The sequence below is a fragment of the Corvus cornix genome, chromosome 4 (genome assembly GCF_000738735.6).
Source record: "Corvus cornix cornix isolate S_Up_H32 chromosome 4, ASM73873v5, whole genome shotgun sequence".
NCBI lineage: Eukaryota > Metazoa > Chordata > Aves > Passeriformes > Corvidae > Corvus > Corvus cornix.
This window is the reverse complement of record NC_046334.1, coordinates 9477497-9503494: the sequence shown is the minus strand read 5'-3', so window position 1 is coordinate 9503494 and position 25998 is coordinate 9477497. Positions and strand designations below refer to the sequence as shown.

The 25998-nt window shown below is 38.4% G+C and overlaps 1 long non-coding RNA gene across 2 annotated transcripts in view; it reads left to right on the top strand.

Moving 5' to 3' along the window:
• LOC120409942 overlaps positions 1–25998 on the top strand; it is a 71909-nt gene that overhangs the window by 8984 nt on the left and 36927 nt on the right. The window contains exons 3-4 of one of the 2 annotated variants that reach the window (XR_005601823.1): positions 17900–18050; positions 20780–20854. This is a non-coding gene — a long non-coding RNA (uncharacterized LOC120409942). The remainder of the gene's footprint in view (positions 1–17899; positions 18051–20779; positions 20855–25998) is intronic. The other variant, XR_005601824.1, reaches the window with a different exon arrangement.

Sequence of the window (25998 nt, the reverse complement as noted above, 5' to 3'; positions counted from 1 at the left end):
TTACACTTAATGTTGTCTGACTGCTCATAACTTACATGCAACCCTTAAATGACTAAGAAATGGAAAAGTATACTATGAAACTAATCAGCAGAAAAAAATTGAGGTTGCTATAACATTCTGTTCTGCTATCATAACAGTTCCATAAATGTAACTTAACACATTTTTTTTCTTAAGAAAAATGAGCGCAGACAATAAGCTCATATCCATGCATCCTGTGCTTTTACCAGCACCCAGCACCACTCCAGCTGTGCTGGCAGGGCCAATTTAAGGTATAAAATAATCTTATAATCAAGATATTCAGTAAAACTTTGAAATCATATAAGGCTCTCACAAGCTAGAAGTTTTTTACTTCTGTACGTTCATGTTAGCTATTTATCATGAGCCCAGCTATACAAACATAGATATTACAAAATTTAAGGGTAAGAAAGCAAATGCTACAGCAGTACCAGAGAATTTCGAAGTCTTCTTTGTATTTTGCACTGGTAACAAACACATAGATGAAATGTTAACTGTTGCTAGTGGAAAACAGGAGTTTTTCTGTGCATTCCCTGAGTAAATTTTAAAAGGAAACATATACACTGAGGATATATAAAGGTGTGTGAGACTCGTGTTGGAGTCTGTCTCAGTTATGATTCAGTGGAAACCAGATATCAACTGATGTAAATGAAGCATGTGGAAAAACAAACACAGCAAATTGACAATCACATATTTCTCCACACATGTATGGTTTTGTTAAAAAAAAACAAAAATGAAACCCCAAAAGAAGAAACAAAAACCTCCCAAAACAACAACAACAAGAGCAGCAACAACAAACCCACAAAACCCAATCAAAACAAACCCCAGCCAACCAACAACAAAAAAGAGAAAATTTACCTGGGCAACTGTTCCAATTTTCCACCTTCAAATCTTATCACCAAAAATCCATTTTATTAAGTGCCATTAATTATATTGCATTTAAGACAATTATTTTGTTAAAATTACTTTTAAAGCTCTGGAAGGAGTGCTGAGAGAAGTCTGTTTACTTCAGACTGAACAAGTTTGATATAAAAAATTATGTTGGCAGGACATAAATATAACATATTGCACCATTCTAAAAGTAGAGCAATTATTATTTTTACAAGGCAATTCAAACATGTGACTGTTTATTACTAGAGTTGCAAAGTCAATATTACTTTTGAATGAGTGAAGTGCAAGCATATACCTCCAAATGCAAAAGGTTTAAATTTTAATTATCCGTTAGGGACAACTAGAGTGAGACTAAGTTTGAAAAAGGACTTTGAACTATAACTTTGAATACTTTCATATTACTTTCACAATGATCAAAATATCTTTTTAAATTCTGTCCCTCTGAGACAATCAGGGTCTATAAAATTCCTCATTTAATTTTCATTAACCTTAAAATTGAACCAGTTATGGAAGGTAAACGTGGAGGTAAAGTGTAATGCAAGTTATCACTGTACATTATGAGAAGAGAAACACATCTTACAGAAATACCACGTCCTTGTGCAGGCACGATCTTCCAGCATTTTTGTGGCTGACACACAAATGTATATTTGACTCGCAAGAGAGAAGGACAAGTGATATTAGTGGTGTGTCTTGCACAGATAACTGCATTGCTCACTGCAAATGAAATAACTCCCATCACAGTTTTGCATGGTTCTTGCACCAAAAGGTCTGTCTTACTGCTCAATATGCAGAGATAATTGGGATATGTAGATGGTGTAGGTAGGCATTGTCCTGTTCCTGTTGTTCCCCAATATATTCTTCCTCTTATTTATGTCTTATTGTCTCCTACACTCTCTACCTAATAGAGGGGGAAACTATGCACAATACGAATTCAGAAATCCTGCACTTTGACAATCAGTATTTCCTTTTTGTTGAGGAGGATAAAAGGGAGAATCACAATTATTCATATGAAAATGATACCTAGCTCCTGCTGAAAAGTGAACTATTTATTTGATAACAACGTGCCATCTAATAATAACTCAGCAGGGAAGTGAACTAAGCAGCATATTCATCAGCACAGGGGATTTCCAACCAAGTGGTTATCTGCTTTCCAAATCTTATATTGAAAGCAGACTGCTGAGAATCTTTGCAGCAGTTATCATTTCTTTCAGTCTATGTAGGCAGCAATCTCTGTGCACTGTGAATATTTATTGTCATAAAGAGAGACAAAGTCAGCTGATAATCTTGGGTCTAGTACCAAATACTCAGCATGAAATAACAACCTGTAGAATCATTATCTTTTTGTCTCTTTGCTGTCTTTTGTCGTTGAGCGTTTGGAGGTTTTTGTTTTTAATTCATGGAACTGATCTAAATTATTCAAAGGCAGCAGTACAATCTATTTTATGTGGCTGAGCCAAGTCCTATTTGATCATGTTCTCTTCTATTTGTATTCTGTTTAAGTAGAACTCATGCCATGCAGCTAGATATGAACCATGTGACAGACAGTACACCCTTGCAAAGGATTGCATGCTGTTAGGAAAGCTGAAATTCTAATTTCTCTGAAAAATAATTTTATGTATTTTAATGTGGCAACAGACAACAAATTCAAACTGTGGTTGTATTACTGAAGTTGATAAAATTATCATGGAATTATATCAGACATAATCAGTCTTCCCATAAAGCTCAAACTGCAAACTATAGCCCTGATCCTGCAGAGACCACCACTTGAGCATGAAATCTACACAGATCTCTCCAGCAACACCACTGTTGTTGAAATCTACTGAAGTGCTGGAATTTACAACTATGGACAGTAAAATAAACCAAACAGCTTTTTAAACACTGAAGTATTCCAAACTGAAGAAAAACATGCAGATGTGAGGAATTACTCAAGACTAGCTAGGGTCACAAACATTCAGCTGAAACACAGGACACACACAGGCCACCAAGAACACATGGGAAATTGTTATGAAACAGTGACATAAAATCTTTATACCAACCAAAATGATCTGGATTTTCCTCTGCACTCAATTTTTTCCCCAACTTTTATTTTCAATGGATAACAAGTGAAGCGGTCAGAAGTTAGTCTGATGTGTCCAAACAGCCATACAATGGCTGAACTGAACTCTACATTGGTTCACTTTCTCCTTTTTCACTTTAAAATTAAATAGTAGTAAATAAATTTTTGACTTACTGAATTGATTTGCAGGTAATTTGGCTAATTTTCTTCCCATACAAGTTAGGTGGTTTCAAGATGATAAGTAGTAAGTACATAAGTAATTTGTTTTACTTCAAAACCACACCCATTATTTAAAACAGTTAAAACAACTGAAGTTGAAATAAAACTCTTTCCATGCAGAAGTTAGTCGATGTTAAGAAATGAAGCTCATTTTTTTGAAGTGGAGTTTATTTATTGGTTTCTTCTGAATTTAAAAATGAGACTGAATGCATTTTCTGTCTACAGTAATACTTATTTTTCAATTCAGCAGGATAGGCAGGAGGATACCATAATGTTCTATTTTTTAGTAATTAAGTAATTTATCTCTGATTGCGCTGACAAAACCAGTCCTTTGAATAGTACAATAGGTGGCAGCCCTTCCTTGTGTGCTTCACTGTGGACTGGCAGATTTTGGTTGTGCTTGCACTAGGCTTGGATTTGACAAAGTTATAAGTTCAATTAACTTGAGTAAACTTGTTACTCAAAAGTTTGAAACTGATTGATTAAGTGAATAAATAATCTGTGTTGTTTTCATTACTATCACATTCTCCTTGCATACTAAATTGGGAAAGATAAACTCAGGAGCACTCTAATGAATTGCTAGGAATTTGTGGTAGTTATCTAATGGTACCTTTCTTTTGGAATGTAATTTATCTTCTTCAGTTTAATTGACTTGTTTAGTCAAATATCACACTGCCAAGCTCAGCTTTTGAAAAAGATATTTCACCAGTTTGCTAAATAATGAACTCATACATATCTAATGAGCCTTCAAAGCAAAGCAGAGTACATGCATGTGGGGAAGGAGGAACTGTCCCAAACAGAAGAAAACTGTTAGACAAAGGCAGAAGAGACCTTTCCATTTTGAAGTTTTCTTGTTATTCAACAATGTATATTCTTACCAGCCTTTGAAATTAAGACAAAAAGATTAGAAAAGCTGCGAAGTTTTGTCCTTGTCATAAAGAAAATCAAACACCTTCTATTCCCAGACATTTTTTCTAATAAAATAAGATTTATTTTTTAAATTTTGAAAGTAAAAAGAGGAATGTCTCCATTAATTGTTTTTTCATGATCATGAAAAAAAGATATCTTGATTATCAAGGAAAACTTTATGTTTATGAGATAGCTAATGTTTTTTCCTATCAGAAAAGATAAAATATTTCAAAATGACTGAATTAATTCTTAGACTATACAACATTCATAGCATTTTGTTTATTTTGATTAACTCTATGAATTTCAGTTCCTGAGTGCTTTTCAGAAAAAGAGTTTATCTTTCTTCATAACTGTAGTCACAAAACCCTTAAGTCTCAAGATGATAGACGGTACATTTTCAAGCAAAACTAAGAAATACTTAATTTGACTTTTCTGGGATAGATATGACAAGTTGTTGACTGTGCAATTAAATTTTTAGAAGATGGGTTTTTCTTCATGTCTCATGGTTGGGTTACCCTATATCTAATAAGAGATGAGCTCTGTTCGGTGAAGTATTCCTAATCTCTCTCTAGTTTTAATAATATGCCTGACCTCGCTCTGCAGATATACAGGAAAATGTGTGGGTAACATGCTGCAAATTTTCCTCAGTGAAAGCTCTAATCTGTTTCCATCCCTCAAGTTAAGAGGAAATTGTCCAACACATGGAAAGGTTACTGGGGACAGAAGAGAGAGAGCATTTGTACAAACCTTGCTTCCATAAGAAACCAGATGAAAAATCTCTACAAAAATGTCACGGCTTTTATAAATATTTGTCTTGGTTTGAAAGACAGGTGTCTGCCAAGGAAGATGGGAACCTCCCTTGGAATGGAATATATGACCCCCTTCTCTCTGAATTATTATAACTTTGAAATTACAGGGCTTTCGGGAAAAGATACAGGAAAAGGAATAACAGTTCTTTACTAGTTTGTACATGTATAACAAGGCAAGCAAACGACAACAGCAGCAGCAAGCAGCAAGCGGAACCAGAAGCCAGTGGCAGCCTCTCTCGGCCGCAGGCCCTTTCCCCTTGGGTGCAGTTCCGCTCACAGCCGGCAGGGGCGCTGATGGCTCCCGGCCAGGCAGGGTGGCTGCAATGATTCCCCTGCGCCTGCAGGGGTGCTGTGGCGCGGGCTCAGCCGCCTCTCTTCATGTGGTAATGCTGGGCGCAGCTGGCGGAAAGAGATGGAAAAGAGTTTTCCTCTGCAAACTCACAAGAGGCAGCTGGTGCCAGTGCCCCTCCAGATGGTGAAATGGGCTGTAGCAGGAACCTTGGAGCATCAGGTTGGAAAGGCAGAGGTGAGCACACTCAGGTTAGCAAACAAAATGTATCAGAAACTCGGCAGCTGTAGCAGGAGCCGTGGGCAGTGTCCCAGCAGGCACCAGGTGCTGGGTTACAGTGTAGCGAAAAACCTGGAGCAGTGGCAGAAAAACAGCAGGGCTGGGCAGAGGCATCAGGGCTCCCGTACGCAGCTGGGAGAGGCTCCCTCGGAGCGGGGAGGGGGCTCGGGTTTTCCCCTGAAGCACCTGAGTAGATGGTGAGGATCCTTTCCAGTGAGGTAGGGTGTTAATAAGGTCCCAGTGCAATGTCCACTCTTATGAGCAAAGGCTCACCCATGGTAGGAGAAAATAGGAGACGGGACTCCGCAATGGTGGCGAATTCTCACCACAGCAACCTGTCTCCCTTTGATCCCGAGAGCAAGAGAGAGAGAGGAGCTGAGCCCAGCCCCTCACCCCCCAGCCAAAATTTCGTGGTATCTCAGCCCTTCCCTCAAGAAGGCCCCTCAGCTACAGGAGTGCAGCCAGCTGCACTCCTCCCCCTCCTCCTTGGCCATATCTTTTGTCTCTCTTAAGTACCAGTTGTTATTGTCTCAGCAACAAATGGGACAAAATTCTGTGTGAGAGAGAGAGAGAGAGAGAGAAAGAAAGAAAGAAAGAAAGAAAGAAAGAAAGAGGAAAAAACAAGAAAGAAAGGAAAAAAAGAAAGAAAGAAAGAAAAAGAATTCTAACCTCCAACAATATTGAATCAGATTAAATACTTCATGAATGAATATTAGCACTGGCAATGCACATCTCCATTATCAGGATTTTGGTTCTTCTCAGATTTCATCCCTCTAGTTAAAAGGTTCTCTAGTCTACACCTGAGTCTCAACATTTTGCACAGCACTACTCTTCAGAGCAACAGACACAAGATATAACTTGTAACATTTTTATGCATCAATAATTCCTTTCAGATATAAGGCAAATTTATGTCCTCTTGCCATCCCATTTAATTTTAAATTTATGTATTTACTTTTAGTATTCCCATTCTCTAGTGATGATCTGCATGGATGCAGTCCTTCCCACAAGTGTGGAAAAGAATTGTTCCTAAATATCTAGAGAGATGAGAAAGCCCTATGAGATATGAACTGTGATTGCATACAACTTTTTACATTTTCTTTTGAAAAGCCTGGTCTTTGTTATTGTATATCCAACAACAAAATTTAGACAAGGTAAGAAAATTCTTTGATTCAAGGATGTAGAGGTTTTTTGTTCCCTTGTTTTGACTCTTGGACATCCTCCTAAGAAAATGAGACAATATAATGACTGTCACCTTTGAACTGCTGTGATACCTAATGTAATACTTGTAAGAGCCATGTGACTGAATTTTCAGTTCAAGATCTATACAATTGATACAAGTAGCTGTTCAGATAAATCTGCATAATTTATCATTACTAATACCATTCATTTTCTAAGTAAATGTGGGTGCCAGTGTTGATTCTGATCTGAGCTTTCAGTGAAGTCAAGTGTTCTCAGATTCACAATTCAGATTGCAACAGACAAAATTCCATAACACACCCCCCCACACTTCTAATAAGGCAAAACCCATTACTTACTATGTATGTTACATTAAGCTGCTAAAAGCAAAGGTCGTACAACAAAGTTAAAACAGTAAAACAAGTTTTATATACTCTTTTCCTTGTACTGCATAATATTTTTGTCATATATTCTTACCTATGAAATTAAGGAAAATGTAATGACACAATCTGGTGGAAGTCAAATCAAGTGGAAATAGTGATGCAAAAATTGCCAGAATTCTTATTTTATCCTTTTGTACCTAATGGACAAAATGCTAAGTGTCAAAAGAAGTGTATTTCTCACCATCAGCATTATTCATGCTCTGTTTCTGATATTCTCCTGTAATTCTTTTTATTTTATTATAAAATTAGGACTTATTTTTATTGCGTTTACGAAAAATACTATGGTAACCACCAGAAGAGAACAGAAAAGTTAGCTGTACAACTGTCTGTTGATACTGGAGTAACACATTTTGACTATTAAATACATTATAAATACTTGTGCTATTGCAGTTAATGGAAATTTTCCCATTAATCTCTTTGTATTTCAAGGAGTCCAGGCGCAAATTGCATTAGAATTGTATCTGAAAAGTTACTTCATAGATTTCTTGATGTAAATTTTACTTTTACATAAGCAAATGGTGTAGCAATAGCTGATGTGAGTTTATTCTATAAAGTTCTGTTCTTCTTTGAAGTATCTTAATGATTTACTTTCTGTCATTCCTGAATCTACCTTAATGCATTATTATGCATGGCTGCTGTTTCAGATGTATTACATCACTCTTTATAAGACTTAAGCTTTATGTTGGCATCAAGTTTGTCTTGCACAATCCATTTAGTAACTGTATTTCAGTCCCTAAGCTGTTGATGAATTTGGAATCATGACTTAAATATTTACCATTTTCTGTTGAAGTGTGTTAGAAGAAAGAGATTATGCATGCAGAAAGTGTATAGGGAGTTTGAAGATAACAAATGATACATCAAGCACAGCCTAATGTGGTTTTACTGGAGTAGAAACAGTGGTAATAAATCACCTGCCAATGTTGATAATAAAATACTGCATTGGCCTCCATCAGCCACAAGAGAAAGGTTAAATGTTATTCCTCACAATAACCATGTGGTCCTCATTCCTGACATCCTGACTTTATCATTATTTTCTGTAGAAACTGTGATCCTTATGAAAAAATACTCCATAAAGAATAAAACCTGATGCTTGCTAACCTATAATATCCCTGGAAAACCTTCATCCATTTTATGGTTATTGTACCACATAAATTGTCTTCCATTTGGAGGTAAATACAGCCTGCTCTGCAAAAGTCAGAAGGTAAAGCTTGGAATTCATCGTGATCAGCTTTGGTTATCTCTAATGATTTTTGCATAACCAGTAGTGCTGGTCTGTGTAGTTTAGTATAAAAGGCAGCTAAAACCAGCATTCTTAGCCTTTATGATGTAATTTATTTATTATTTATTTGTGAGTTGAGTTGTTAGATGATATTCTGCACTGTGGTGATGGACAGAGGTGGTGCAGGGTTCTTTCTGAATCTTAATGATAGAGGCACAAAACCAAAATGCTTGATAAGATAACTGATATGATAACACAGAACAGGAAGAGGAATATAGATAGTTAGTGGTGAACCTTATGTCCCTTCAGATGCTGGGCACTTTGTGTTCATGCATCTTTGGATGGAGCCTGGATGGGTTCTCCCATGGTGCATTGTCCAGATCAGAGCAGACCCTGTCTGTGGAGAGATCTCTCATTTTCTTCCATAGAGCTAATATGTAATTTCTTCACAAGAAAGTAACCCTATTCCTTAAGGATGAGGAACTTCTTGTCATGTTAGCTACAAACCTGAAAAACAATTAAGAGCAGTATGAATACAAGAGAAGTTCATGCATCTGTTCTTTGCTGTAGCATTGTCTTCCAGGCTTGGTCTGTCCAGCCCTTCTTCCTAAGGTGTAACACACAAATATTATCCAGCCATAGCATTCAGTTTTTCCCTTTGCAAAGAATTTTCCTGAAAATGCAATAGCAGTTTCCGTTAATGTCTGTCTCAGTTTCAAGACAAATTTCAAAAGAAAACGCCCTGAAATGAGCATTTCCTCTACGGAGAAAGGGCTTCAGTAACTCTCTTTATTTCTGCCAATGAAAGAAATGGATACCAGGGAGTGAAAGTGAAAAGATCGTGTTTATTAACCAAAAAAAATTGAAAAAATGCTAGATATTGAAATTATGGAACTTTACCCCCCCCCCCAGAAGCCAGTGGCAGCCTTCTCTCGGCCACGGGCCCTTTCCCCTTGGGTGCAGTTCTGCTCACAGCCGGCAGGGGCGCTGATGGCTCCCGGCCAGGCAGGGTGGCTGCAATGATTCCCCAGCGCCTGTAGGGGGCGCTGTGGGGAGAGCTCAGCTGCCTCTCTTCACGTGGTAATGGCGGCAACAGTGGGCAGAGAAGGATGGACAAGGGGCTTTCCTTTACAACTCACAGGGGCAGCCGATCCTGGTGCCCCCTCTGGATAGAGAAAGGGGCTGTAGCAGGAAACCTCAGAAGCAGCAAGCCAGAACAGCAGGGCAGGCTCCCTCTGGCAGCAGACAAGAGGCAGCAGAAACTCGGCAGCTGTAGCTGGATTGTGGGACCTTGCGGCAGGCAGGGGTGAAACAGCTACAGTGTAGCAAAAAACCGGAGAGCAGCAGTTGAGGAACGCAGGGGCTGGGCAGCAGTAGCCCAGCTCCCAAACACAGCAGGGAAAGGTCCCCTGGGATTTCTCACTCTCGCTGCCCGGTCCCTGGGTCTGGGCCCTGCAGAGGAGGGGGCAGCACCCCTGGCGGGAAACGAGGGCGGTCCCGGGCACTGATGCAGCACACACTGGCTTTGGGCTTTCCAACAGCAGAGCAGCAGAGGAAAAAAAAATGCAGGCCCAGTCACAGTGCTGAAGCAGGGCAAACGCCACAGAAACAGCAGGATCCCTGATCATAGACACCGACTGCGTGTGTCCAGTCGAACAGCCCGCTTCAAAAAAGACGGGGCTGCCCCTTGCCCCCCCCCCCCCCCCAACTCCCTCCAGAAACCCTGCTTGGCTCCCAAACATCTCGATAGTCCCAGAGCCAGGAAGGATGGGGGGTGGGGAGGGGACAGCAGCCACCCCAGGCACTAACAAAACCAAACACATCAAAAACCCCCAAAATGGGATGGGATGATAAACAATCCTCAAGACAATGTCAGAATATCATTGATGATCCTGGAAAAATATTTCCTTGTCCTTTTCACTGTCATAGCTATGGCGTAAGGCTCTGTCTCCTGATGCTATGAGCTGCATTAGTAAAGTGAGTGAAATACCAATTTTTCAATCTTATTTCTAGCAAAGGTCCTGGAATTGGCATGTGCAGAAAATTGTCCCTCTTCCAAATAAGACCTATGGAGTCAAATGTCCTTCATACTTCATTTCCCATTTTGCACTTGTTGATCGGTTAAGCCACCTATCTGTTCATTACTTAACTAACTTAAGATGCTTTTATATCCTCATCAGTTTATGAATGAGCACCTATGTGTATAAGAGAATATTTTTGTTAGATACATCTCGGAAAACAGATTAATCAGTAGAAAGGACAAAGATTAGTAGAATAGGATAGAAAAAAGAAGCAGAAATATTTTTTGCAGTGAAAGAAATGAGAACAGAAAAGACAGGAGAAGGAATTTAGAACATAGCACAGGCTAGAAGCTGTTTTGATTTCACCAGAAATTAAATTGAAAGACATTGGGTTTACAGAGCTGTAGTAAATTAGCACAGCAAATGGACCAAGTCTGTATATGCTCTTAGAAATAGAATGCAATTCTCCTGAAAGATTCTCACAGTCCCTGAAAAGGAAAGAACATTTCTAGTTCCCCTCTTCCTATATGTTTTTATCGTGTATTATATTAGAATTTTCCTTCTGAAATATATAAAAGGAGACTGTATTAATACCACCCCTTGCATCCTTAAGACTGTAAATAAGAGAAAATATGTTAGTCTGTATTGCCTATGATACTGGAAGTGTCTGGCTTTGTAATGTTAAAGTTTAATTTTGCCAAATCTTACTTCAGCTGCTTAAGCATCAGTTTATTATGCAAAAAAATGACAGACAATAAAAATCAGAAAACTGCAGGTTATAGAATGAAGCAGAAATTAACATGAAAGATTTGTGCTATATATGCAATAACTGAAACATTTAGTTCTCTATATTATAATAGGGGAAGAAAACTGTGCACCCAGTTTTATATATTAAAATTTGAGTCAGAATATTTTAGTGTCTTTTTCCTTTCATAGAAATGTCTGCTTAGGTTTTAGTGAAAAGAGCACATGCCACAGATTCTGTGTAGTGGGTACAATTTCTTCATTTAGATTTCTGGGTGTATGTACAGAGGATGCTTAAGATAATCAAAAATGCAGCTCTTTAAAGAATTAGCTATCTAGGGTACCCCTATATTATTAGTTTACAAGTCTTCATGGCTTCCTAATTGTGCTTCTCTGTAAGGTTCTTAATCTCAATGGCAAGATTTTGAAGAAAGGAAGTAGAGAAGCTGAGGATTATCAGGAAGCGTGAGAGAGAAATAGACTGTGAAATCCCTGAGAGAAATGCAGAGGACGGGAGCTCAGAAAGGGTCGGAGGAGCCCTCAACAGTTCATCATTACTAAGGAGGAGCCCTAAAAGATGAGGATGAACGGAAGTAGGTTCCTTCTCAGAGATGTAAGAGTATACCCTCCTGCCATCTCTCACCTTCCCAAGTGCCGTTACAGAATAGGTCTGAAGCTCTCGAATTTGTTAATATCACCAGTCCTTAGAGTCTGCCGCATGGACGGTCTGGAGCTGGGGTTGTGAGACAAAGAGAAGGAAAGAAAGGAGAAAGAGTGAGAAGAAAGAGAGCCAGAGAAAGAAAGAGAGGGAGGGGCCCAATCTGTTCCCTTTAATAATTAACTTGGTGCACACCTCTTATGTAAATTAGACTTTTCACACTTTTTTACTCACAGCCAGCCTTTCTCCAGGAAGTGAACAGGAGAGGGGATTGAGCAAGAGTCTCAAAAAACCAGGCCGAGCAGGAAATTGGCTCAGAGCAGTGCTGGTCCACCTCCGCAGGACCGTCTCCACTAGTCTCCTTTCCTGTAGCAATACTCAGAATGTTCAAGACAGAACTGGTCCTCTACTCCCACCTGCAATGCTGCATCCAGCTCTGGGGTCCCCAGCACAGAAAAGACACATGCATGTTGGAGGCCACCAAGATCATTAGAGGAATGGAGCACCTCTCCTACAAGGAAAGGCTGAGAGAATTTGTTTTGTTCAGTCTAGAAGAGAAGGCTTAGGCAATTTGGCTTTGGCGTGATTTAACATCAGCCCTCCAGTACCTGAAGGGAGCCTGAAAGAAAGATCGAGAGGGACTTTTTACAAGGGCATGTAGTGATGGGAGAAGGGTGAATGGCTTCAACCTGGAAGAGGGTAGGTTTAGATTGGATATTAAGAAAAAATTCTTTACTGTGAGGGTGGTGAGGCACTGGAACGGGTTTCCCAGGAAAGTTGTGGATGCCCCATCCCTGGAGGTGTTCAAGTCTAGGCTGGATGGACCTCTTAGCAAGCTGGTCTGGTGAAAGGTGTCCCTCACTGTTACTGTGCAGAGACTGCAACATGCGTATCAAACAAGGAGGGCAGTGGAAAAGAAATATATACGGACTGGTCTCGGGTTTGAAAGACAGGTGTCTGCTAAGGAAGGCAGAAGCCCCCCTTGAAGTGGCAGATATAACCCCTTTTCCCTCCAAGTTATTATATTTTGAAATCAAGGGCCTTTAGGCAAAGATGTGGGAAATAGGAATAACAGTTCTTTACTCTCTCTCTATATATATATATGTATATAAGCAGTCAAACAAAACAACAACTATGGCAGTAACAGCAATCACAAACCCAGTCCCAGCCTTCTCGGCTGTCGGGTCCTTTCCCCTCGGGTGCAGTTCCGCTCGCAGCCGGCAGGGGCGCTGGCGGCTCCCGGTGAGCAGGGCAGGTGCGATGGTTCCCCCGCGGCTGCAGGGGGCGCTCCGGAGCGAGCTCGGGAAACACGCGGCACCAGTGCCCTGGGATCCCAGGAAGGGATGGAACAAAGGAGCTTCACAAACCCCTGGGCAGCCGATCCCGGACTCTCAGGAACAGCAGGCTGGAGCGGCAGGCTGGAGCGGCAGGCTAGAGCGGCAGGGACGAACGCAAATCCCGGGTGGCAGACAAGATGTATCCAGATGGGAGAACCCCACGGAGGCCCAGGCAGGCAGGGCGAGCAGGGCTACAGCGTAGCGAAAGCTCGAAGCAGCAGCGGGGCAGGGCAGCCACAGCCCGGTCTCCAGCAGGGCAGGGAAAGCAGGCTTTTGGGGTCCCGGCGTTGTTTCTAGCAGGAAGAAAGAACGGCCAAAAAGAAAGAAGCAGCAGCTCCTTTCTCTGCAGCTTCTCTCTCCGGACGCTCAGAGCGAACTGACCCCACACCCAGGTGTAGACAAAGGAGTAGCCAGGCCCGCCCCACTCCCCTTTTTGTCTTTCTTAAGTACAGCTATTTGTCCCCTAGCAACATGCATATGGGAGAAAATTCCTTTAATAGGAAAAAAACTAAGACTAAACTAAAACCCCAACAGGACTGATTCTTGATAGATGTTTCAGAGATGTTTATTTCTCCAGCCGCATGGCTGGGACTCTGCTGAGGAACTGCTGCAATCACGGGACCCGAGGGTCCTTGCCCGCGCAGGGGAACACAAAACAACCAATGGGGAACGAGGCTGATCAGGGGCCAGGGAAACCCCATGTCTCCCCCCTGGGGCCCCTCTCCCAGGACTACATGGCAGGGGGGAAGGGACACTGACACCTCACCATTGCACTCGGGTTGGAATGATACAATCGCTAATGTCCCTTGCAACCAGAACCATTCTATGATTTTTCCCTCAAAAAACCTACCAGCCTAACAGGTTGCTCCCTTAGAAAACTAGGCCTTTATTTCACCTGCCAAAGGTAAAGTAAGTTTTACCTATTCACCAAGATTTCACAACATTTATCAAAAAACTGCTTTCTGTGTTACCTATGAAACTGAAATGTAAGAATGTACATATGCCAGAAATTATGGAGTAAGAGAAAGATCTCCTTGTAGTCTTCATTAAGAAAAAATTCAAAGGCTAAACTCTTTTTCTTTTAGAAGGTTGCTTAAAGTGTTCTGTCACTGATCATTCCAAATGCAAGTGCCTTAATGATGCTATATATTCATCTCTGTGTGAGGGCAAAAAATGATTATTCTAATTTGATTATACTGAAGTCTTTGAAAATTGAGTTTGTAGGATTTTTTTTTCTTACCAATTCATCATAAAGGATAGGAATATAAGACTCCATAACTGAGAACTGTATTGAAAGGGTTATAGTTTTCAAGTGATTATTTCTGCTTCCCTTTCTAATAGCACATTTCACCATCTGGATAGATCTCATCTGATTCCTTTTTAGTTGTTAATTTATTATGTGTTGGTTCTCTAACATGAGGTCAGTCCTACCCTGATTTTTTAGTCTTCACATCTTTCTTGTGTGAAAAATGTTCAAATGGCTTCTCCAACCTGAAATGTCATTGGAAGAGAAGCTGTCTGACATAAAAGATTGTTTGTTCAGATATGCTGCAGAGATGGGATGATGATACCATGATCAGAGAATCACAGAATGCTTTGGGTAGGAAGGGATCTTTAAAGATCATCTAGTCCACCCACCCTGCCATAGGCTGGGATATCTTTCAATAGATCAGGTTTCTCAAAGCCCCATCCAACCTGACTCTCAACAATTCTGGGGAGGAAGGATCCACAGCTTCTCTGGGCAATGTATTTAACTGTCATGCTGAGAAGTCCCATGTTCAAATCTCATTGTTCAGAAAATGGTCCCTGGTTATTTTAGTGAAACTGATGTATAAAAAATGCAAAATGAACAAAGAATTCTCAATTTGCTCTACTATGTTTTTTTTTTTTGTCCAGTCGATCTAGATTATTACTTTATAAATTCTACTATCCTCACTGGTTTATTCCCTTCCTTGGGAACTTACGTGCATAACTGTTCAATATCAGGTATTTTACCTTGTGATGGAAGCTTTGCTGTACTTATTTAATTCTATATCACTTGTAGAAATTGGTTCACCAGTACATTGTTTGGTTGTTATTTTCTCACTTGTGATGTTTGTGACCACCTTCCACCATTGTCACTCAAGGCTCTGATACTGTTTGAATCTGTTACAAAGGATGACATACAATTACTTTGCTGTAGAATAATATGTGAAGGTAGTGAAGTGTAAATCAGATGGAACCCTTGCCCTGTATCCTGAGGCAGCAGGTTACAACATGAGATGCAGAAGTTTCATTAGAAATGAACTGGGGGGAAGGAATGGAAAACTTAAAGGAGAGGGGAAGGGGAGGGCAGGAAAGGGATGTGGACGATGTGATGTCTTCACAGGATTGTGTTGTATTTAATTATTTCCAGTCTGTTAGACAAAATATGTTTTACTTATGTTATGCAGATAACATTTGTGCCAGACTTAATTAGTATATCAGAGTCTGTTGCCAGTTTAAATCAGGTTGTCAGAATCTAAATTCTCTAGAGTCATAATGTAAACAATTCACAAGCTAACAAGTACTGTATGAAACATTGAAACATCTCCAGACATCTGGGAAGCCTTTGGTTGCAAAGCTTTCTGATTTTTTTTTTAAATTTTCTTCTTTTTATAAATTTGGAACTCAATTGCTTCTGCAAAATTTGATTGAAGGCTCAAACATTTTGAGTAAATGTCAGTCTACTCCCAGGATCTTGACAAGTTCCTGGAAAGAGTTTATGTTTCACATTAAATTCCTGCAAATTGTGATGTTTTCATATAAGGTTTATTCACAGTTTTAGAGTATGTCAGACTCTAACACAACAGACTTTTAATGGAGCCTTTTAATAGAATGTGAGATTTATTTTGCCACTACAGTGTTGTGCTCAAGATTCAATATTGTAACAATATTTCTGAATCCACAAACCTGCACCAAACGCTCTATAGCTGACATTATTTACATCCTCTCCCCCCCAAAAAAAGATGTATTAGATTTTAGTTTTGTTTCCAAATGTTGGCCAGTCTTGTTTCATCTACTGCCGTTATTTATTAATGGAGTGTCCCAGCATCTACTGTCTGGTGAGTTAACCACTTTAAATGTAAAGTTCAGAACTTTGGGTATTCTGCTGAACCTGTAAAGATGTTTTTATATTCCTTATAGAAGAAAGTTTATACAATTTTCTTCAAGGCATACTTCTAAGCAAATCCACTAAATTTTTCACTAAATAATTTCATCCCTGAGAACACTACTTGGCCCTTCTTTTTTTGCTTTAAAACTTATGTGGGTAGCTACATTTTGGATCAATAATTTATCTGTGGAGTGTGGGAAGAGATAGGATGGAGTCGAGCTGCGGGCTGTGGGATGTGCCTGCAGAACGCCATGGCAGCACAAAGAAGCTTGTCTCCGCCCGACCTTGTGGGGAGGAGTTGCCACACAGCAGAGCCCTGCGGAGAGGAGCCTGCCAGAAGCTGCCAGATGGGTGATCACCCCCATATAATGACATTAAGAAAGTGTGTTGCTGACGTGGCAATGTGTGATAGGTTGGTTAGTGAAAAATACCATATTAGGAAATATTGGGCCTTGAAGAAGTGTATAAAACCAGCTGGTTTCTTTGAATAAACATCTCAGATTCCCTGCTGGTCTGAGTCTATGCCTTAGTCATTACATCAGTGGAGATCTTCAGTTATTTTCAGTCAATTCACAAATGGAAAAATAGATGTAGTTTACTTAATAGGCAATTCCCCACTTGATCCAGAGAATAGCAATGACTGTATACAATGAAGCTATAGCAGTTTTTTTATCTCTGAAGGAAGAAAAATTGGAGACTTGCTATTGGAATAGAAAGCTTCAAGTGTTAGGACTGCTTCCAACTGAGATGCAAGAGGCCAGAATCAGTGTTGGAATAAATTGGCATGATTTCATTAAATAAAAGTGGAGTTGTGCCCACTTATATCAGCAGTCAATTTCAGAACATCCATACATCATCTACATTTATTTATAATGGAGAGTCTTCAAAGGCAGTAAACTGCAAATGGCAAGGATTAATTCAAGCAAATAATTTTTATTTCCCCGATCTGAATAAAGTAGATCTTTCTCCACAAATGTGCATGAAAAATATTCATACATCTTTAGCAATGGTTCTCCAGGTTACCTGTTGAGTTAATATCTGGATGAACTCCCTCTGTATTTGGAGGGGAAGAGTTTTGACACACTTTGCCCGTAACTGTGCTCTAAAGGCAGGTTATTATAATTCGGATTTTCCTCATTTTCAAGTTGCAGTGCATACCTTCCCCAATGTGTTTGCTTATAAGAGAAAATAAAATTGATTAAATCAGGGTACTATGGACAGTGGTGACTCCCAATTATCAATGTTTAATTTAATTTCTAAGGTGATATTGTTTCCTAATTGTATTATGCTTCCTAAATATTATGGACTTAACTAAGTTTATCAGACTTTGCTATGTCAAATGAGCAAAGATGTGACTTTGTGTAGGAACCTCTTAATGTTAAAGGATTGTTGGATGATTAATTAAAATGTTCCTGGTCCAGTGTTGGCTTCCAGACTGCAGGAACTAGCATTACAGCTGGCATAGGTTGGCAATTACTTGTCTCCTCAAGAAAAGGGGCAACTAACAAAGTATGTGGAGACTGAACTATGTTTTTTCCCCTAGAGTTTTCCTGACAGGTAAGTTTGAGATTTGTAGAAATGTTAGGAAGATGCTGTTAGCCAGAGGTTACTTTCTTATGGTAAAAAGGCTACTGTGTGTCAATCTCATTTTTTACACAGACAGAAAATTATTTTCAAGACTTGTTCATGTTTTGTTTCTAGTAAGGGACAAAAGTATTGGTGGAGATCTACGAAGAAGTACTTGCACTTTCTGTGACCTTCCTTTTGAGTAAAAATCCCCACTTGTTCATCTGTGCAAACCTTGTGTCTCAGGAGGTGAATGTTGTTTTAGTCTTCTCAACCATGATGCCAAGTAAGTTATGATCTTACGACAGTGAATTCTTACTCAGTTCTATATTTAACTAAATAAACAAGTTTAAATTATGTAATAATTTTTTTGGGCTGAAAAATTATTACTAATTCCTTTTCAGTCTTTTTTTCCCTTCACAAATCTATGCCCTTTCTAAGTGATGTTAAGTTTGAGGCTGTAATTAAAACTCTATTGTAAAAGGTCCATATTAGTTAATATCAAAATCACTTTCCTATGGCATTGTAGAGAAGCATATTTCAAATAACTGTGCATACTAGGATAAACAAAGTCACATGCAATATGTTTCCAGAAATATTTTAGCATACACTGGAAATAATTTCCAAAGTAGAAATTATTTGTTTGAGATTAAATTGTTTGAAGGAACTGGATGTCTGAGACTCTGCCATGGAAAACCTGAGGCTGAGTCGGTGAGGAAACCTGGTCCAACTGTATGAGTATGAGGGCATAGCTGGGAAGGGGCCTCGGTCCTGGCTCAAGTGATGGAGTGTGACTGCCAGAGTGGCTCCTGGATGGTTGGACTGGAAGTTTCCATAACATTTCCTTGAGTTCTACTGTGAGGATAGATCATGTAAATATTGTTCCTTCTAATAATAGTAGGATGATTGAGTGGGGGCATTGGTTTTGACTTCAGTTGATATGGCAACAGAGACTTTTTCCACCAGAAAATGACCAGTGTTCCCTGGGGGGAAAAAAAAAAAGCAAGAATTTTGTACAACTCAAAAGACAAGGACAGTGGAAGGAGGAATAAAAGAATAAGGAATGTTCCTTGGTGAAGCCCTCTTGTCAGAAGGTCTTGTTGCAGACACAGAAATCGTGTAAGTTGTTCAAGGACTTCCAGAGATACTCTCAGCTAGACACTTAAATCTTGTAAGACCCAGGAAATATTGTTTCCAAAGTAGACAAAACTCTGTGGTTGCTATGTGTTTCGAAATATCTGCCCTGTTGATTTTTAAATTATTTTACTTAGCAGTTCCAATACACGGATCTTGGTAGAGGTAATTTCAATTCTTCATTCTGCTTTATTGGAAAACAAAATAGAACCAAGATTTTCACCCTTCCACAATGCTATCTCATTTATTTGTGTATACCGAATATTATTGTGTTTTTCTGTATTTCCTGCAGAAACAGTTTCACTTCAATGAATATTCATTAAGATGGAGAAAATTACTTTGTAGCCATTTTTTAGGACACCTGTGCAAGTGGTGAAAACCTGAGATCTCCTTTACATTTACTTAAAACACTTTTTGCAGTACAGGGCTCATGCAGAATACCTAATACAGCCCATTAGCACACAGCAGTAAAGTGGCAGACCTCAATTTCTGCTGTGAAGCAAGTAAGCAGACAAATATGAACTTAGGTCTCCTTCTGCACGTTAACTGTCCTGTCCTCTTCTCTGGGAGTGTGTTATTTCACATTTCTCTCTTCTGTGATTTGAAGATTTTTAAATCCCTCTGCTCATTTTCAGTTAAAATTCTGCAAATAAAGTGTTTAACTCCCAATCCTTTTAGGTGAGAAATTCTGAAAGATGTTACTTTCATGTTAAGTCAAAATTAATTTTTAGAATCTTGTTTAGTCAAAGATGAAATAAAGAAATATCAAGCTATTGTGTAATCTGTTGCTGCCATCAAAAGGGAGAAGAGTCATCTGGTAATCCAAAGTGAGGGGTTTTTGCCCAAGGAGACTAAGCAAGTTGCATGGAAGAGAGAATAGAGTGTTGCTGCCTTTTCAGATGTATGTACTGCTTAAAAACTTTCCAATATCTTATTAAGGATCTGAATTTGGTAATTGTATTTCATTAGCTATTACACAGATATTTGACGTCATAATTAACAGGGCTTGTGTATTATGATCACAGATCTACAGAAGTGAAGGTTGCTGGCAAAAGATAAAGCATGTGTGTGCTTGTGAATCTTATATAACACAGTTGAAAACGTGGAACTTTTTCAAGCCTTGGAAGATGAAGCTTTGGCTAAGGTAGAGATTAGGCAAAAAAACAAAACCTAACATAAAGCTCCTTTCCTTTAGCCAAGGAGATGATGCAGAACTCGCTCAGAGGTCGTATTCTGGGAGGCCTAATTGAAATCTGGTTCTGTGTTGCATTTTGGAGATGTGTATACACTATTCAGAAGAAAGGGATTTTTTTTCCAAATGGATAAACATCTCTCCTATCAATGAAGATGAATGATGTGATCCAGTCTCTATTATTTGGGACCGTCAAAATTCCAGGGGTTGGCACTGAAGCGGCCAGACCTTAAAAGCTGGTTGAATAGTCGAAATGGACCTTTTGCAAGATTTTTATAATATAGATGTGTTCCTGAGTTAAAAACAACAGTGCTTTGTAACAATAACACATAAACATAATGTACTCAATGGTATAAATAAGGGGGAAATATTCCTCTATTCCTTTGCTTAAAAGAAATGGAATGTTGTTTTTTTGCAACCTGCTTTTTTCTCATTATTTTTGACTGTTGCTCTGCCTAATTTGAAGTTTTCTAGTTGATGTATTTTGTGGGGAATCACTGAAGGAGACAGGGTAATTGAGTTACTTTCTTGAGGGAGAGTTTTTCTTCTGCTAGGAATTAGATTTATACCTTAGCAGAATATGGTAGCTTTTGATGTATCTTTGTGGTATTCATATAGAGATGAAACTCTGTAATTTCCTTTAATCCTGCATAAAATATTAATTTTGTGCCCATCTTTCATCTTTGCAGTATACTGGATTTATGATGAAAATTTGAGTGAAAAATTCAAATGCTATGCTTGTTAAAGTACTACCTGGATCCAAGGTAAATCTATTTCTGTTGTGACACCATTGATTGATTGTGTCTAATTAACTGTAAACCTGTATTTTCATTTTAATGACAAAATGTGAAAGAATTAACTGAAGCAGAAAAGAGGAAGGAATTCGGAAGGAATTCGGAAGGAATTCGGAAGGAATTCGGAAGGAAGGAAGGAATTCGGAAGGAATTCGGAAGGAAGGAAGGAATTCGGAAGGAAGGAATTCGGAAGGAAGGAAGGAAGGAAGGAAGGAAGGAAGGAAGGAAGGAAGGAAGGAAAGAAGGAAGGAAGGAAGGAAGGGATGGAAGGCAAGCTCTTGAATGACAAACACAAAATTTATAACCTCAGATGCTTAGTTTACTCTAGTAACTCCAGCACACCAGTATCTGTTTCTGTGATAGGATACTGTCCATAGAGAGAGATGTTCTAAATTTTACCTGACAAAAGAATACAGCTATCAATAAACTAGGGAATTAATATTAGTGAATTAAAATTATTTGTGAAGCTCTTTTCTCACTCCGTAACATGTACAGGCTTACGACTTCAAGTATTCAGTTCAAGGTTAAAATCATGACGTTGTTTGCAGCTGGTGGGATGTGAATATTCCCAGAAGAGTTCTGAAAGTACATTCTGCACTGTGTTGATGTCACTTAACAAGCATTTAAAAGAAAAATAATCTTTCCAGTCTTCTCCAGAGGGACTGTGTCTTTTTCTCTATTCCTTAAAAAAGACTTTTTGAATGCTAGTTTAATTAAAACAGAGAGATTACTTAAACAGCCACTTTCAAAAGTATTTCAAAAAAAATAAACCAAGATCATGGTTTATTTTATTACTTTGATTGCCATTGGTTATCACTGCATTTTTTTACGACAGTCAAGTATTAGTAGCAATCTTATCTTGACACTGAAGATGATGTTTAAAATCCCTGGAGTATTTAAAACAAGAGAGAGCTCCCAGCATGTACTGGTGCTATGGAAACCAGTATTTACTCTGGTATATCAAGAATAACCTGACAACTAGATTTGTCAGTGGTTTTGCAGCATGCAAAAAGCATGACACTGCAGTGAAAAAAAGCCAGAATTAAATCAAAGAACCCCCCACATTATTAGATAGAAGCAATGAAGAATTGTTGCTAATTTGCAGTACATGATATTTAGAAGTGATCTTTAGTACATGATACTAAGTGAATGTGTTGCTGCTGGATGAATCCCTACACTCATCATCTTAGTAGAGTGTGCTGCTTCAGGGACTAACGAACTTTCTTCTATGTTCCTTTCTTCTAAAAACCATGTGGGGAGTGAGAAGTGCTCAGAGCTGGATAGAGGAGAAAGAGGTTTGGATTTCTGCACACCTGAGGAAATATGTGCTATTCTAACTCATGAAAATCCTTGGATGCTGAAGGTTTACTCCTGTGGCTACCCAATTGCCATTCTGACTGATGTACTTCTACAAAGGTGGAAATAAAAGCTCAGTGTGAGACTGAATGAGTTCAGCTTAGAGCAAAAAGGAACTTGCACTTGTCCCCCTGGAAAAAGTTTCTGTGTAGATTATTTTTACTGGGGTTTCAATTCAGCTGCATCTGGTATAAATAGTACTAAGAAATGTAGCTACAGTACAGTACAGTACTGTAGTTACAGCTACAGTAAGGCATCTACTTAAAAGAACAGGAATACAATTTCCTTTTATGCTGCATGTGATGATAATGAAACCCAAATTTTGAAAATGGTCTCTTTTTCTTTGAGTAGTTTGATGAAGTTCTCACTAGAAAGCCATTCTGACTAAGAACTGATTAAATCACAACTACTTTGGCAACCTTGGCTAATGTATTGTAGGTGTGGTACAATAAATGGTATGTGCAGGTGGTAATAAATATTTGAATAATTGCTTTAATTTTGCATTTCAATTTATATTTGAAACAAAAAAAAGTGATAGCTTTTTTTTCTGTTGTGCATTTGTTTCTTTTCCATTGCTTGAATATACTTGGTCAGTTTAAGATGGTGACTGAAGAACAAAATAAGTCAATGGTGGGAGCCATTTTTTTGGTTAATGAAATAAGACCTAATTAAATGAGTATTCAAAAAATTTGCCACAACAAAAAAGCGAAATTGATTCCTCCCAGTATCTCCAATATCGATCAAACCACCAAGACTGAGTCCAGGCTCCAAGTGGCCAAATCGTTCTCAGCCCTAGCTGCCGGTTATGTAAAAAAGAAAGGTCTTGCATTTCTATATAAGATGTGCACAGTATAATTATTGAATGGAGAACATCTGAAAACTGTACCTCAAATAATTTTCTCTATGAAATATTCTGACAATTAAGTCACCTCTTAACAAAATGATGCACAGACTCCTGTTAGCTCCTTCCTGATAGCCAACTATACCAGAACCATGCCCATTTAAAACTTAAGATAAAGGAAATACCATTTGCGTGTTAAGGCATGTAGATGTTGAGCAGTGCTATAAAGCATTGTCTCACTCTTGCCTGACTGTGTAAGATAGGAATGTTCTTGTTGTATGGTGATACGTTGGTTGGTTTGTAGTTTATCAGTCTGACAACTGAATTGTTAGTGTTGGATATGGGGACTTCACCCAAAACTGCAATAAATTGCATGGTCTCAAATTTTAACAAGAGGTTCTTCATACTCTTTAATACTAAAACATTGTAATAATGTTATCACTGAATGATAATGTATTAGGAAACACTTATTTTTATGGGCACTTGAAATTTGGGTGAATTAAATGCATACATTTTTTGCTAAGCTTCAGTCACCACTTCAATTCTCTCTGCCCCTTATTGATTTCTAGTATCTGTTTTTCACTGCAAGTTTGCTTTTAGATTATATAAAGGAAACGTCTCATTCATGAAAGAAAGGATGGTATTTGTGGTTACAAGTGTTTCTTGGCACATTCCCCATGTAGTTAGAATTGTTCCTATCTTGTTTCCTAGTGAATTAGCTCTGTGGCAACCATTTAAATCAATGGATTAATTGCTGGCCAAAGAGAGTAACATTTTCTCAGAGACAGCTTCTTTCTATATAAGCTACATATGTGAGTGCGTGCATCTGTCTCTTTCTCTTCTCTTAAGAAGAATGGTTTTGATGAACAAAGAGGGAAAGAAAACATAGGGAGAATGCTGGCCCTTGTGCAGTCAAAAACATATGCCTTGGATTCTGATTGCTTCAGAGATAGCAAATAGAGAAAGGAATAAATATGATGTGTAGTATCCTGCCCTGTCATAGAGAACAATTTCTGTATAGGTACTTAGATACTTTAAAAATAGGTATTTAGTTTCTTTAGAAATCACCTCTGCAAAAAGACTAAAATACACAGCATTCTAAGGGAAAATATGCTAAAATGCATTACACTACTGAAATATATCTGGCATAAATGGGATAAAAGAGTTTTAATAGTGGTGGGAGGTGTCAATTTAAATTACTGGGAAGAACCAAACTAAAAAAACCAAAACCAAAACCAAACCAGAACATTTGGATGTTCAAAGCTATTTGCTAAAATTTAAGTCATAAACCAGAGCTATTTCAAGTTAGGTAAGTTAATCTATTCCTTTTGCCAGTATCTTCAACATTTAGTCATAGAAAAAATAAACAGCTAACCAAAAATAGAGTTGGTTCATTTGATCTTTGCAACAGGCACTTTAAACAAAAACTTGCTACAAATGCATTTGTTTAGGAGGCTGGATGGATTTGTTCAGCAACTGAGTATATTGGAATGGTCGAACAATTTTTGTTCTTCCTGTAATTCAGTCAAAAGTAACAAGGTAAAGTTAAAGTATTGAGTTCTGGGTCTTGAAAGATTGGGATTTTGTCAGGATCTAGAAACTGAACAGGAAAACCCTTATTTCTTAGTGCAGAGGCTTCTATTTTAAATTGATAACATACTTTCTAACCTCTGTCACTTAAGTTTTTTAACTTAAGTTTCTAAGTTGCTTGATGAGTGGTGGAGACGTAAGAAGCTGGCTTTTGCAATACTAATAACTGCAAATAACTTGTTTAAATTCTCCAGATGTATTGGAAATATTTAGGAATCTGTGCAGGCTTGAAAGCTGACAGAGGACAATTTCTGTTCTTGTGAGATTTATAGCATAGGTCTATAGATGCTGTAATATAACCGTGAGGGAAGAAAAATGGTCCCATATTACTGATGTAGACATTTTGTGTTCCATTTCCTAGTATTGCACAGGTAATCTGTTTTTTAAGAACAGTAAACATATTTAAAATTTTTCTTCTGTGTGAGAGTCTTGCAATATAGCCACACTTAAACAGAAAACATTCTTTTTTAGCTGTATGGTTTTATTACTCTGGGCTAGAGGGGAAAAATTGAGATGGATTTGAAACACTTTTTTTATAGTAAGTGTCACAATGTTCTATGAAAAATGTCACAAAGAATTTCACAAAGAGGAAGGAAAAAGATAACAGTTCTAATAATAACTCTTGATTGGTGACAGTCAAAGTGACTTAACAAACTCTTAATTGCAGTTATTTATTTAAAAGTAAATTTTCCTGACACAGCTTAGTGAGACACAAATGCCTCTGACTTGCAGAAAGTAATTTCTCAGACTTCAGGGATGAGAAGGTAAGGCTGGTGTCTAAATCAGGGTTTCTGCTTAGCAGCCCAATTCTTGCAAGTAAATATCGAGTTAAGTTTCTTTTTTTGTACCATCTTCTGCAATTAAAATACTTTTTACAGAAACTAAATGGTTTAGAATAAAAGATATAGAAGAGACATAGCTGGATGAGCAAGTGTTTTGTCAATGTACACATGTGGATAAGAAGCATCCTAGCTTTGTTGCTTTTCCTTTTTTCATAGTCTAATGGTCTTCTAAAGTTTTAGTTCAAATAACTGTAATTTAAATTGGCCATCTTTCACATTTTTGTCCTTTTCTTCACATTCTCCTTGCCGAGTGCATTGAGTTTTGTGTATAGAAATTCTCTCCAATTCTATACTAACAGTCACTTATTTAAAGAGATTTGGTTATGGTACCTAGTGCAATGAAGCAAACACTTTAAATATTCATTCATAAGTGATGTCCAACATTTTTCATGATTTCTAAAGGCTCCATGACTTTCACGTCTATTACAGGATAAGATCAGATAGTTTATAGAGAAAAATTCTGCAAGTGCAGAGAATCTGGGGGC